General features: G+C 35.3%; 1 long non-coding RNA gene across 2 annotated transcripts; it reads right to left on the bottom strand.

Moving 5' to 3' along the window:
* Positions 1-6,703: 6,703 nt before the first annotated feature.
* LOC131546139 (uncharacterized) lies at positions 6,704-15,121 on the bottom strand. Of its 2 annotated transcripts, none has more exons than XR_009272610.1 (4): positions 14,967-15,121; positions 14,511-14,590; positions 13,976-14,152; positions 6,704-7,062 (listed from the first exon to the last, which is right to left on the bottom strand). It is a non-coding gene; the product is annotated as an uncharacterized LOC131546139 (long non-coding RNA). The 2 variants fall into 2 exon arrangements; XR_009272609.1 differs by having other exon boundaries at positions 14,516-14,590.
* Positions 15,122-16,088: the final 967 nt, after the last annotated feature.

Genomic DNA, 16,088 nt, shown 5'->3' with positions numbered 1-16,088 from the left:
CATGGTCAGCAAACCACTTGGAAGTGGTTTTGGCACTGTGGGAAATCAGCATCTCCATAAAGCTTTTCAGCATATGGAAACATAAAATGCTCCAAAATCTCCTGGTAGACGGTTGCATTGACTTTGGACTTGATAAAACACAGTGGACCAACACCAGCAGATGTCACGGCACCCCAAATCATCACTGACTTCGGAAACTTCACACTGGACTTCAAGCAGCTTGGATTCTGTGCCTCTCCAGTCTTCCTCCAGACTCCAGACCTTGATTTCCAAATGAAATGCAAAATTTACTTTTATCTAAAAAGAGGACTTTGGACCACTGAGCAACAGTCCAGTCAAGTAAAGTAAGCCCAGGTAAGATGCTTCTGACGTTGTTTCTGTTTCAGAAGTGGCTTGGTAGCCCTTTTCCTGAAGACGTCTGAGCGTGGTGACTCTTGATGCACTGACTCCAGCTTCAGTTCTCTCCTTGTGAAGCTCTCCCAAGTGTTTGATTCGGCTTTGCTTGACTGTATTGTCAAGCTTGCGGTCATCCCTGTTGCTTGTGCACCTTTTCCTACCCAATTTCTTCCTTCCAGTCAACTTTGCATTTAATATGCTTTGATACAGCACTCTGTGAACAGCCACCCCTTTCAGTAATGACCTTCTGTGACTTACCCACTTTGTGGAGGGTGTCAATGATTGTCTTCTGGACCATTGCCAAGTCAGCAGCCTTCTCCATTATTGTGGTTTCAAAGATCAAGAGATACCCAGAATTTATACTGTAGGGATGGTCATTTAATGAAACTCAAATGTAAATATTAAAATATTTTGAGATACTGGATTTTTGACTTTCATGAGCTGTAAGCTTTAATCATCAAAATAAAATAAAAATAAAAATAAAAACTTGAAATATTTTACTTTACATGTAATGAATCTAGAATATATATATGAATGTTTCACTTTTTGAAATGAACTTTTTCATGATATTCAAATTTTTTTAGATGCACCTGTATATATAAAATTAGATATATAAAAATTTGAATATTGTGAAAGATGTTTGTGTGTATGTATGTGTGTGTGTATATATATATATATATATATATATATATATATATATATATTATATACTAAAACTGACCATTTAGTTAGATTTGGAGTTTGTATTTTGGTTAATGATCACTTTCCTTTTTGATTTTCATTTTATAACACTGCTGCAACATATTTTTGCAAACTGATGAGCTAATTATTTTTTCTGTGGCAATCAACAGCATGTCATAAATACAGCACAAGTTATATTGAACCCAGAACATTCTTCTTTAAGCGAAGGGCTGAACGTGAGGGTTGTGTGTTATTGCTTACGGTCAGGCTGCCCCTGTCTGTCATTCAGCCCAACAGCTGTTTCTCTCAGTCCAGCGCTCAGAAGACATCATCTCAGATGCTGGCTATTCATGGCCAAATACCCCAGAATGCACCTTGTTCAGCAGCCGAACCCGGCTGCACTGATGTCATGGCATATCTATGCTTTGAAGCCTGACCGAATGGCTTTTAAAGCCTGGCGGTGCACTGGGGGCAGCGTGTCCGCAGACAGAGGCAATCCCAGCCTCTCTAATGTTTTTGTCTGTGGGGTTTATGGGGTTTTCTTATCCTCGTATTACTCTGTTTGAGAGAGGCCATGCTTCAGGCTTTAGCACTCCTTTGTTCTTCTTCTGTGGTCACTGACAAGAGGAGATATGCTGGCACGTGTTCGCCGGTTTTCAGTCTGACAATGTGTCTGTGTTGCTTTTGGCAACTGGCGGTTGAGTTTGGGTTTTTCTTTTGAATGGTTCTCTTGAAGTAACATTCAAGTTTATTTTCAATGTTTTGTGTATGGACAGCATATGTAGCTTACTGTTAGCACTTTCATTGTTATATTTAAAATGACTAAATCATCCTATCCTGACTGTATAAGGTTAGATAAACAAAATAATTTTTAAGGGTCAGGCCATGTATAGAAAGCTGACAGCATATTTTAACCTTTTAATTGTATGGAGAAAAAATTACAAAATAAATATACATATATAAATATATATATATATATATATATATATATATATATATATATTATAATTAATCCTTTTTTATTGATTTCTTATACATTTAATTATATATGTGTGTATATATACACATATATAGTGCTATGTTGGTCTAAAGTGCAAAAATATTGAAGTAGTGATTAGCAGAGACACAATTCTGAAACACTGAAAGCTAAACTGAGATGTTCCTCTTTGTCCCACTATAATCCACTTAAAGCACACTACATCCATGCTGCATGTGATTTGTATGTTAGCGCCCCAGGGAACCCAACAAACGGAAGCATCAGATTTCTCTCATCCAGTGAATTGCTGGATCCTGCTCCAGGAAACAGTGATATTGATTATTTTCCATGCTGTATTAAAAGCACTGTGTGTCCTGAACACTTCTTAATGTAACAAGCACTTCCTGCTACTGGTTTATTCATTTGAATCCCATTCGATCTATAATGCACCTCTTCCTGTCTGTCAAACATGGTTAATGTGTTTTAGTGACACACAAAGTAACCTCTACCTGTGTTAAATGCCCCAAGCCGGTGAGGCATGACAGTGTCTTCAGTTTTGATAAATGCTTCGAATTATCCATGTGCCCATAAGCAGATGTTGAAAAGCTTGGTCTTCTAAGTATTAGCTGTACTACCAAACAGGATAATGTGAACTCGACTGCATGAGATTAAATTAGCCTGCAGCAGTGAAATGGCCAAATTAAATTAAATGCACACCACTACAATAATACACTGATGGGGTCCTATTTTAAATTGTAAAATATATACTGCCTCTCAAAAGTTTGGACACTCAATTAATAATAATAATTACAATAATAATAGTAATAATGTAATGGTAGTATCATCAAAATTATAAAATAACACAAATTCGAATCGTGTAGTGAGCAAAAAATGGCACAATTACTACACAAATCATAATCGTGTAATATTATATCTCTTTTATTTTAGCATTTTAATTGATTATATACATAAATATGTAAATTATGCCTAAATTTAATAACTACATTTTAACTTTTATTTTGCTAAATTAAAATGATAAAATCTAAAATAAAACAGATAAAATATTAGACCATTCCGATTTGTGTATAATTAATACATTTTAATCCTATGAGCATAAACCTTTAGATCAGTTCTGTCAAATGTGTTAATGTGCTAAAATAGACAGCTAAAATATTAGACTGTTGTTATTGTGTAATAATTTTGCCATTTTTGTATATAAATAATATAAAATTTAATTTAATGCATTTGAATCATTTGAGGATAGATAGATAGATAGATAGATAGATAGATAGTTTAAATTTTTTATAATTTTTGCCTTTTGCAAACAACAGAAAACAGATGATTTTGGTAACTATAGATGTTTGGCAAAATAATATAAAAACTATAATCTGAAATGTTATTCCAAGAATGAATAGAAGGAAAACATACATTTCTTTGAGGGCAGTATTTCTTTCATCCTGACAAGCACTGTTTCTTATGTGGAAAATGCTGCTTTGCGTTTACGGTAAACTCTGAGCATATTTTTAACGCATAGGTATTTTTAGCTTGTGTGTTTTTCAAAGGGATTCAGTTCATGGTCATTTACTGTTTGCTATGTGGTGCCAGTGTCATGACATTTTTTATAGGCGTTTTTTCCTGTTGAAATGGAACACTTAACCGTCTGTTGACTTCCTGTTTCTGCTTATGAGCAGTGGACCGAACACTGAGATCAGGAAGGAGGAAATGTACCTCCTTTGGGACGGGGAATGTTCTGTGATTTTATTCTTTATCCTGTCTCTCCTGCTTATGTAACACTTCCATATAGGCAAACATAGAAACAAACAGAGAGCAGCTGGACAAGGAAGCCAGTCTGTTATTCACACATTCCACTCATTATGCTGTGAGGACAAAGTCAACAATTCTCACTCTTGTTAACTAAATCTTCCATTTCAGTGTAATTGCTTACAGTGCTTATTTATGCATTTTCAATGACCTTGGACCTGGTTTAATGAATATTCATACTCACTATTCATGAATATTCATTAAAAACATGCATTCCATCTTAACACTAGAATAAATCAAAAAGCTACACTTATTTTTACCATGGGAAAATAACTGTATTGCATGGTTTCAAGTGACTTACAACCTCTATAAAATTTATTTTATCGGTTATCTGCCATAACATGACAATAATTAATGGCTTATCAGTAGCTAGAATTTTAATACCAGTGCATCCCTATTAACTTACACAAATGTATATACTATATGATTATAAAGTTTATTGAATTTTATTGGTTTTTAATTTATTTTATTTTATCAGTTATCTGCCATAACATCACAATAATTAATGGGCTTATTGGTATCAGCTAGAATTTTAATACCAGTGCATCCCTATTAACTTAAACAAATGTATATACTATATAATTATGAAGTTTATTGAATTTTATTGGTTTTTAATTTATTTTATTTTATCGGTTATCTGCCATAACATCACAATAATTAATGGCTTATCAGTAGCTAGAATTTTAATACCAGTGCATCATTATTAATTTGCACAAATGTTAATACTAAATAATTATTCATTTTATTGGATTTTATCAATTTTAAATTTCTTAATTTTTTTAATTTTATCGGTTATCTGCCATAACATCACAATAATTATTGGCTTATCAGTATCGGCTAGAATTTTTATATCAGTGCATCACTATTCATTTACACAAATGTTTGTACTTAATAATAATAAAGTTTATTGAATCTGATCGTTTTTTAAATTTTTTAACATTTTTATTTTATCGGTTACCTGCCATAACATCATAATAATTATTGGCTCATTAGTATCGACTAGAATTTTAACATCAGTGCACCCCTATTTTTGTGTGTGTGTTTTGCTAGGTGGTTGCTAGGTAGTTGCTATTGTGTTCTGGGTGATTGCTATGTGGTTGCTTACTGGGTCAATGTTTAAAATAGTTTTTTTTTTTTTTTGAAAAGCGCAGATATAATTCCTCAGAATATTAATAAGACACCTTTCCTCAACAAAATGCATGACAGTCGTTCATGCCAGACTTATAATGAACAAGGCTCTTCCAATCAGATTTTAGAGCCCATTTTAAAAATGTGATTTACAGTGAGCAGCCTGAGGGAGGCCAACATGGTTAATGGTGTTATCCACGTAAGTCACATTGCTGCAGGACATGTGTGAAAGACATGTACAACTACAAGGATATCAGTGTCTATCCTTCCATCTCCGCCCCCATCTTACTGCAGTTTGAAAGTTGATCGGCTGGCCCAGTGCGGATCTGGAGTGAAGGAAAATGAACATGCTGCTATTTTTAGACCCTTTGGCAGGTGGACAGAAGCAGAGCACATCTATATATAGAGCTGAAGAGAGCGGGAGAGCATGTCAGAGTGGGCTTTGCTGGGACTGCACGTCATTGAGATGCCCTGAGCGACGGCCTCTGACCCCGCCCCTGGTCCCAGCACTTCCTATGTTTCAGTCACTGCGCTGAAGTGCTTCTCTTCTGGTGTCTGTCACCGCGTCTGGCACTGATGGCTTGTGGGAGGCCGATTGGGCAGACGGTGTGTGAATTATTGAGCAGATGGGGAGTTTCTATGAGGAAAATGTCGTGGCTTCATATCACATTTCACCTTGCTAATAAACCTCGGTTTTACGTGTGTTCCCGCTCTGGTGGTCACACCACTTTATCATTCATTTATCATTTGCTTCACAGCAAAGGATTGTGGGAAAGAACTAGACAAATACACATACATATCAGTGTATTTGTGGTGCAAGAAGTCTTTAGCATTGAACCCAGTTTGAGTGAAAAAACAATAAAGGAAAAAAAGTTCTTGAGATTATTAAAATTTTTGTACAACTGACAACTTTTTTTTTAAAGAACTGAGTTCAGGAGGTGGTTTGGGAACCAAAAATGGTTCTTTTAGAACATTGCTGTGAAAACCCTCTTTTGAAACCTTTATGTTAGAGGCAAAGAAATGGCATGCTTAATTTATGTAATTTTTAAATTATATTTTATATTATTATTTTTATTTATTTATTTATTTATTTGTTTTTTTTAGTTATTAGTTGTATTTAGTACAGACTTAGTTCTGGCACCCTATTTGAAATCTTTGTTTTTGTGCGGATAAATATAGCAAATTATTATATTATATTATATTATATTATATTATATTATATTATATTATATTATATTATATTATATTATATTATTATAGTGTATGTATGTGTGTGTGTGTGTGTGTGTGTGTGTGTGTGTGTGTGCATATACCTCTTTTTTCCACTTAAATGTATGAAAAATTTGGAGCTTGGGTAGATAATAGCTTCCCCATCAGTATTTAACATAAACATCAATAGAAAATTTGCTCACGGAGTGTTCTGAAAGTTTCCTCAAAATTCTTCTACAATACGTGCTTGCCTTTTGTCACTGATTACATATTTAAGATAGCAATACTGTAGTACCATCAGATCAGTATAACACATTTTGATTTTAAAATGTTCACATTTACAATTTACATTTAAATCCAGCCACGTGTGGGCCTATAACCTATTAAAAAACGGAATTCCCTTGTCTAAGCAGCGCTGACAGAAGATGGAGCATTGGGAACTTTTGGATTTTGAACTTAGATTAAGATTAATAAGGATTTATCAGGGATTAATAAAGCACAATTGCTTTAATGTCATGTTAACACACGCAGAGAGATTATCATGCCATGCTGAACATGTACGGTGTGTCAGGGGCTGATAGTCTCTTCCGATGACGTCTAATTCCCAGTCCTGTAATCTCAGACCTTAAGAGAGGTGTCAAGAGCCGAGACGCTTCAGTCATATCCGTTTGACATGACCGCTGGGGTCCAGTGCAGGAAAGGGGGAAGAAGGAAGCTGGTTCTGTTCACGATAAGATGGCTGCCGCTCCAGTGGTTACACTGATGGGTTTTGTCCACATGCAGACATGTGCAGGCGCTAGATAACAACAGCACTGCTCGAGTCAACCTGTCCAATTCTTTCGGCTGAATACCTGCGGGGCAGAAAGGAGAAGAAGGATGAGGAAGCCTAACATGCTACAAAGAAGCTTTACATTCTTACATGGAGGCCAGATAGAAGACTCTCAGCCAATCATAAGATTCTAGTATAGTGTTTGTTTTATAAATTTTAGGATTAAGGATCAAATTAAATAGAAATTTTAGTTGATGCAATAATTATTTTCAGCATTTTACGGATTTTATTTAACGCATTAGCAATCATTATTTTATGTATTATAATATTATTTATATTTATATAATATATATTTTATATATTTTTTTAAAGATGTATATAAAATATGCTTAAAACTTTAAAACCTTTATTCAGCAACGGCACATTAAATTGCTTTAAAGGAACAATAAAGACATTTATTATATTCAAATAAAGGCTCATTATTGCACTGTATATTCATCAAAGTAACCTAGAAACGTAGAACTGTTTCCAAAAAAGAAAAAAAAAAAGTTTTAATTATTGATAATAATAAGAGCACCAATAATAACTGAGTACAAAATCAGCATCATCAGAATGATTTCTGAAATATCATGTGACACTGACTGAAAATGCAGTATTGTCATTACAGGAATACATTATTATTTTAAATATATTAAAATAAAAATAGTTATTTTAAATGGTAAAAAAAAAAAAAAAAAGTCTGTGATCATTTGTGATCAAATAAATGCAGTCTTGGTGAGCATTAGAGAACTTGAAATTTAAAGGTGTTTAATCATTCCAAGGCTTTGACCAATAGTGTTTTTTTTTTTTTTTTCAAATAAATGTGTGTGTGTGTGTGAGAGAGAGAGGGAGAGAGAGAGAGAGGGAGAGAGAGAGAGATACTATTCTCTGTTGCAAGCCATAAGGATTTCCTGGGACGAATGTGTGGTAAGAAGCATATCAGCTTGAAAGTATCCATCCTCTGAAAGTGGCACATAAGTGTGACCGGCAAAATCACTCGGACTCCTGCTGACATGCACGCTCTCACAGTAATTACACTCAGAATGCATTTAGCATGCATGCACACACACATAACCACATGCTACCGACCGTACGTTGTAATAAGCGTGTACACAGATGCACTGCAGACCCTTTAATAATGCTCCCACAGGCTGTCAGTTCCTCTACATCTTGTCATGCGAACTTGCAGTACCGTAAACGCTCACATTCACTTTCTCTCTCTGTGGCTCTGTTCCATAATCTAGTGAATTGCCTACATACAGTAGGCAGCATTGTAAGGCTTCATGTACATGCCCATGACTGTTCCAAAATGTCTGCAGCTTAATTATAATGCTTTCTAAAATTGCTTCTTTTGGATAATTCTAATGTATCCTTCACAGAGAAAGCAATCCCAGAATATGATGCAACAAGCTCAGTGAAAAAGGTGATCCATCCAAAATAGTAAATGACTTCATTCAATACCAAAAATGATTGCTAAAAATTATTTAATATAAATGTTACGTTTAAAAAATTGACTTTTTCTAATATTTGTGAGTATATGTATGCATATGCTTGTTGCAATATGAAAATCCATAAAACCCAACTATAATACTATTTGTGTGTGCATAATCAATCACTATGTGGTTGAGTTAACATGCTGCTTTAGTCCTGTTACACTATGTCCAATTTTTCCATGATTTTTGCATGATTCTGGGAATAAAATAGGATTTATTTTGTCATAGAATCAGATGTTTTGATTCTTTAGTATGACATGTTCACCAATGCCCAGTTAACTGCCTTTGTGATGAATCTTAGCCTCCAACAAAGTTAGCAAGTGTTGGTGTATCTGAAATAGTTTTATGAGAGAAAAAGATACTAGATTGTCTATGTTGATACTAACGTATCTGCAGTATTAATTATATACTATTTTAGTATTTATTATTATAATATTTTTATTTTATATTTTTAATTTTTTGTAATTTTGTTAGGTGCTTTTCTCATTCTTAATTTTTTTTTTATTTGTTTGTTTGTTTTATTTCTGTTTAGCCTTATTTTTTATTTCCCTTTTAGTTATGTTAATAGGCCTACTTCAACTTAAACTGCCAAAGCAACATTTCACATTTTTGTTGGTAATATATATATTTATTTACATTGTGTGTTTGTTTATATATTTACACACACACACACACACACACACACACACACAGAGCTCGGTAATAAATCATTACATGTCATCTGGATTACATAATCAGATTCCAAAAACTGAGTACTGTAATTAGATTAGATTACATTTTAAAATACTCATAATCAGATTACAGTTACTTTTTTATTGATTACATGATTACATATTATTCACAAAATAGCAATAAATTATTCATAATTTATTCATTCTCCCTAATTCCACTTTTTCATTTTTTAAATGTTCCTCTCTAAAATAGCCTGCAGCATGTGGGCATTCACACAAAGACCAATCACTAGTCGGGTGGCTATAATTACACAGAAAATTTAGAGGCCACACTTACAAAAATCATTTGATTAAGAATTGTTTTCTCAATATTTCAACATTGCATCAACTACTGATGAACACATTAATTATTATTTGAATTATCACTCAGTGGTTTATTTCAATACGTTATTTCTTATTTACATGTAATGCAGGGATTCCCAAACTTTTTTTTTTCTCAGCCGAATCTCTTTCACCTAATATATTTTTTTTTAATTCCCCTCTGAGATTTTCATTTTAATATATGTATGTATATATATATATATATATATATACGCGTTCCATTGACCTTATGACCATACTATTAAAATGTTCACTCAAGCAGTCCACTCTTCTCTTGTTTCTTTTATTACTGCAAGATGTTTTTAAGAGACAACTTTAGTGAGGATGTAAATCTGGCGCGATTGAGAATGTGACAGGATTGGTGATGTAAAACACCCAATCAACTATATTAATCTTGAACAATGTCATAAGACATCCAAACTATATGGTACAGTCTGACATAAGACCGCTGATGCCGCTCAGTCTACTGTGCCTTTTACTCAATATCTCACTTGGGTCATATCGTACAATCTGACAAGCAGCAGTCATAAAGGACAGAAGAAATCACACAGTGTACAGTGGACTTTAGAAGGAATCTCACTGCGCCTTGAAACCGAGCCTTTATCTCTCTTTCACTTTCTCTCTGACATCCTCTATAAATATTGACCTGCCCAGTGGGTTCAGAGCAAAACGTCTCTCCTCTCGTTCTCCCATACATGCACTGCTGAAGTTTGAAGCCGTTCCAATCGGCTCCTCTGTAATGACTGAGGAAAGCCCACGCTGGCTGAATTAGCTGGAGTTCCTGATGGATTATGGAGGCCGATTGAATTGTGAATAAGGCGGGGGAGGGGTCGCACTGATGGGGGAAGGGTACAGTGAGCTGATTTGGCACAGCGGCCGGGTTTCTTCTGTGATTGCTTCAATTAGCTGATCGAGCCACTGCCTCTGCATATGGCTTTGGCAGGGTTACCGTGGAAACGACGCCGCGGCCCCATCCTCACCTCATGCTCTGATGTCTGGAGCGGGGGGGGGGGAATTTTGTCACAGAAAGGTCCTTGCGTGTTCGGTTGCATGCAATGGCTTCCCAAGCGATAATTACAAGAAGAGTTCACCACAAAAATTAAAATTATGTCATTTTTGTTGACAGTACAAACACAAAATCTCCAAAAAGCTCCAGGTAGTCCATATGACACTTATATGTGATGCTGGACCACAAAACCAGTCATAAGGGTCAAGCTGAATAAATAAGCTTTCCGCTGTTGTGTGGTTTGTTAAGGTACAATCTGAAATCTGAGGGTGCAATAAAATTTTGTTTTTATATATTTACGGTAGGATATTTACAAAATAGCTTCATGGAACATGATCTTTACTTAATATCCTAATGGCTTTTGGCATAAAAGAAAAATTGATAATTTTGACCCATACAATGTATTGTTGGCTATTGCTACAAATACACCCATGCGACTTTTTTTAGGTCTGAAAACACGAGGCGTTTTAAAAAGAGCAGTGCGCTGCATTTTTTATGTTGCTAGGCAACCACCAAATCAGCTGTCATGTCAGTCTAATCAAAGGATTATAGCGCGAGCGCTCTAAAATCTTTGGGTTTTGCTGTTAAGCAAACTATCATATTAGCAGAAACCTTAAAAATACAGCTCCGGGGGTAACCGCGACAGACACCAAAAGTTTCTCCTCCGTCATTGCAGTCTCCGGACTTTCTAAGCAACGGTAAACTTTCATCTCCACAACGGAAGGCCCGCCTCTCCGTTCATTCGACTGGACATTGGAAAAAAAATGCGAATGATGTCGGGCTCTTTTCTGTTCAGAGTTGCTTTTTTTTCAGCTCCAGGCGCTCAGAGCGCTCCTCCAAAAACGCGAGGCAGCAGACGGTGTGGTTATGGGGGAACTACCTGCGCAGATATCAATAGCATCGCTGGGTTGTAGGTTTGAGGGGACAAATGAGTTGAAATTTGTATGTGTCGATTGTGTGAGAAGGATTCGTTTCATACAAGATCTGGCAACTGGACAACCTTGGAATATGTTGACATGATTATTCATATAATGAGGTTTGGGCCATACAAATTACAGGAGTTTTACCGGAAGCGAACTGTAGCAAACATATAAAATATGTCCAGTGGGATTTTTTTATAGAAAGATTAAAAATATGGGAGAAATACGAGAAAATATTTAAACAGGATGGTAGCAGGATAGAATGGTAAAATACGGGAGAATCCCGGGAAAAACGGGAGGGTTGACAGGTATGAATTGAAAGACAGAGTCATCCAGGTGACTAAATAATGACTTGCATCCATTAGACTTTATATCCATTGTGATTTAATTGGATCAATCAGTCGATTTGATTGAATATTATTTGGCTGGACCCAAGTAAATCAGCAGAAAGGCAAACACACTCAAAAAAAATAAAGGTTCCAAAAGGTTTTTTTGCATGAATGCCATAAAAGAACAATTTTTTGATTCTTCAAAGAACCTTCAGTGAATAGTTCTTAAAAAAAAAAAAAAAAACTTTCTGTTAGTGTGTAGAACATTTCATAATCTAAAGAACCGTTTTCCACTATAAAGAACCTTTTGTCCATTGGAAGATCCCTTGCATGTTAAAAAAGTTGCAGAATGACATGTACTGATGAATCATGCTCAGTAAGACCAGGAGCAATCCTTAAGGAGGTCACCCGGGTCAATTCTGATATCATGTTGACTTTAAGGCTTTAGAGGTGGAGGCCTAAGGTTAGTCTAAGGTGAGGCTATAATTATGATGGCTTTATAAAATAGGAAGGTCTTACGTGTGCAGGATGCATGATGTAGTGTGTGTGTGTGTGCGTGTGTGCATGTTTTTGTGACATGAGGACACAAATTTGTATAATGACATGGGTATGACATAGGTATTACAAGGAGAAGGTGATTTATGAGGACATTTCCCCATGTCCCCATATTTCAAAAGGCTTATAAATCATTAATAATGAGTTATTTTGAGAAAGTAAAAATGCACAAAGTTTCCTGTAAGGGGTAGGTTTAGGTGTAGGGTTGGTTTAGGGCGATAGAAAATACGGTTTGTACACTATAAAAACCATTACGCCTATGGAATGTCCCCATTTGTGTGTGTGTGTGTGTGTGTGTGTGTGTGGCGTGTTGTTAAAAGCAAAAAAATTATTTTCTGCACTGTAAAAAGTGATAAGTTGACTTAACTTTTTGGAAAATTGAGGAAACCCGTTGTACATAATACATAAAGTACATAATAATTAAGAAAAAAAAGTTAAGTGAACTTGACAATTCAATTAACTTATTTTTTAAATGATCATTTACTTAAAAAATTTAAGGCAACAGGTTTCCTCAATTTTTTTAAGTTAAGTCAACTTATCACTTTTTACAGTGTGTTGTTATTAGCACCTTTATGTCATTCCAAGCTTTGTATGACTTACGTTTTTCAGTGCACTGTAAAAAAAAGAAAAAAAAAAAGAAGTTGAGCCAACCTAAAATTTTAAGGCAACCAGCTTCAGAATATTTTTGAGTTTGCTGAACTTATTTTTGTGGGAGATTCTCAAATTTGTGTTGTATAAACTTAAAACGACAAGTTGAGAAAACTCAAAAATCTGCTGAAGTCGATTGCCTTAAAATTTTAAGTTGGCTCAACTTTTTTTTTTTTACAGTGTGTAAAGGTCATTGCACACTGAGTCCGAAATTCTCGTCTGAAATTTTCGCACCTCACGTTGTGTCAATCATGTTTACACACTGCCTCCAAAACTTTCGTCCATCATAAAAAAAATCGGATCAGGTTCGATTTTCTGTGTTTTCGCATCCGTAGCAAGTATTTTGGTAGGAAAGCATGACGAATACAAAAGTCACACAGATTTGGAAGAATGCAATGACGACAGGATTTTCATTTCTGGGTTCAGAGGATTTGGCGTACTGTTAGGCCTCATCGAGATGTAGACTGTTGATCTATTGGCCACTTGATTGAAGGCCAGGAGTGACATATCAGCTGTGGAAGGTGTGAGGTATGGTGAACATGTCCAGACAGCAGCTGTGATTCACTGTGATCCACTCAGACGGAGTGTGTGACTTCACACCCAACCGCACACATTCACTCCAAAACAGCCAACACACCCCGTCACCTCTGCTCTCATGACACCATTGTCAACAAACAACACACAAAAACAGCTCATTGGGGACATTTATATATAGAATGTATCAACACATTCTAAAAACACAGCAAGTGTACATAAAAATCAAATGAAAAGGCCATCAAACAAAGTATACAGTTAAAAAATTGGGGGCAGAAAGATTTTTTCAACAAATGTGACAAATGTTTCTCAAAAGCAGAAAAGTTTCTTAGAAACGTCTCCTTTCTGAGAATTATCTTTGTCAGTTGCATCAGTTAAGAAATTTACAATCGTTGTAAATCTATTTTGAATGACCTGACCTTGAGTTCTGAGCAAGATATGAAGAAATAACTCCAGATGTGCCTGAGTTAATGGTGATCTGTGTTCTTGCCACTCTCACACTGGGCCAATCAGCTGGAATATCCTCTCAGCGCCTGGAAAACATGGACTTGAGGCCCATGAAGATAGAGGAGATGAACTGGATGTCATGACAGCTGCTGCAAAATGAGAACAAAAAGACATTTCACGGAACCAGCTTTCCTGCCACAATTTGTTTGCTTATTTACCCTTAAATATCCACCATTAGATGATGGGATAGGGGATGGCAAGTTCAGATCATTTTACCGACTCAGACCTTTGAGTCTCGTTCAGCAAAATGAAAGAATCTTTTTTTTGAGTCATTTCGTTCATTTTAGCAAAATATAATTAAAATGTTACGTGTTACTTCCCTAACACGTCTACTACTTACGCAAACATTGATCACACTACAAACAATACAAAACTATAATGCTATAAGAAACAGAAAAGATTAATTCATTGTTTACCTGGGTCTTCTTCAGTCTATGATTAGCTCACCTCACCTCTTATCTGACAAGTCTTCGGGTTTGAGTCATTTGTTCATCACGTGACAGCCCCGTAAACTTAACCAATGCAGTCTGAGCCGGAAAGAGAATTGATTAGTTCATCTCTCCAGTCTTTCGAGTCGTTCGTTTTTTTTTTTGTCACGTGACGTGACAGCATTGGATAGAGAAATTAGTTAATTTACAAGCTTCCTTACAAACAGGTGCATAGCTATTATTAGTTGTAGTAGTAGTAGTAGTCAGTGATGGGAATAACGGCGTTATAAATAAACGGCATTACTAACAGGCGTTATTTTTTTCAGTAAGGAGTAATCAAACGAATTACTGTTTCCCCCGTTACAACGCTGTTACCTTTACTGACAATAAAATGTGGCGTTACTATATTATATTATTAGAATTAAATTTTTCAGTTCAACTGAATGGATGCGCAGTGTAGCTGTATTTGACATACCATAAACTCTAGTGTGAAGGCGCACGACTCGACGTCGCTTTCTCTCACATACTCGCACGCAAAGAAAGATACAGAGCAAGAGAGTCTTTCATAACATGCAGAATTGACGCGCTACATGTAAACGATATTCTTTGTTGTATTTTCCTGTCAAAATAACGGAGTTCCTTTGGAATTCTTCAGCTTTTAAGAACTGCCGGTTTCTCCGATAGTGGGCGGAACTAATGCGCAAACCACAATCTCATTGGCTGACGCTCACCTATTATCGTCCCTGTTTTGATTTCAGCAAATCAATTCGAGCGAACGCAGACAACGTAATTAATATTCATGAACCCAGCAGCTCATTAATCCTTAGTGTGTTTTATATCGATGACAAATATGCATTCATACTTGGTTATTCTAATTACTAAAGTTCTATCATCATATAATATTAAATTATCATAATATTATATTATAATGCTTGACTGACTGATTCTAAGTGTCAGTAGATAAATAGTGTAGATTAATGTACAATGTTTTATAATAATAATTTATTCTTTTTAGTCTCCATTTCATTAATTTAACATATTTAATATTGGGGCATCCAAAGTTATTTGACATTTGAACATTTTTAAAAAGTAGCATAATAATTACTTTCCTGGTAATTAGTTACTTTTATAATGATGTAACTCAGTTACTAACTCAGTTACTATTTGTGAGAAGTAACTAGTAACTATAACTAATTACTTTTTTAAAGTAACGTGCCCAACACTGGTATTAGTAGTAGTATTGTAATCGTTATTATAATTATTTACTCTTACAGTTACGTGATGCGTTTCTGGTCTCAAATTGTAGCTTTTTGTTTCTTACAGTTTATAAATGTGTGAATTTCTGTCATGATGGTTCTTTGCCATCACACTGAATGTGGTATCAAAGGTAATAAAGAGTTGGTTATTATAATTATTATTATTATTATTATTATTATTGTTATTAAGTCTCTTTCCGGCTCAGACTGCAAAGGTTAAGTTTATTGTGCTGTCACGTGATGAACAAACGACTCAAAAACACGAAGACTCGAAACAGGTGAACTACTTGACTAATTCCAGTACAGAACCTATAGGATGTTGCACATGCGTGACTGAACGA

Source organism: Onychostoma macrolepis, chromosome 08, assembly GCF_012432095.1.
Source record: "Onychostoma macrolepis isolate SWU-2019 chromosome 08, ASM1243209v1, whole genome shotgun sequence".
Classification (NCBI taxonomy): domain Eukaryota; kingdom Metazoa; phylum Chordata; class Actinopteri; order Cypriniformes; family Cyprinidae; genus Onychostoma; species Onychostoma macrolepis.
The sequence above is the reverse complement of the archived record's forward strand: the minus strand, read 5'-3'. Positions and strand labels throughout refer to the sequence as shown.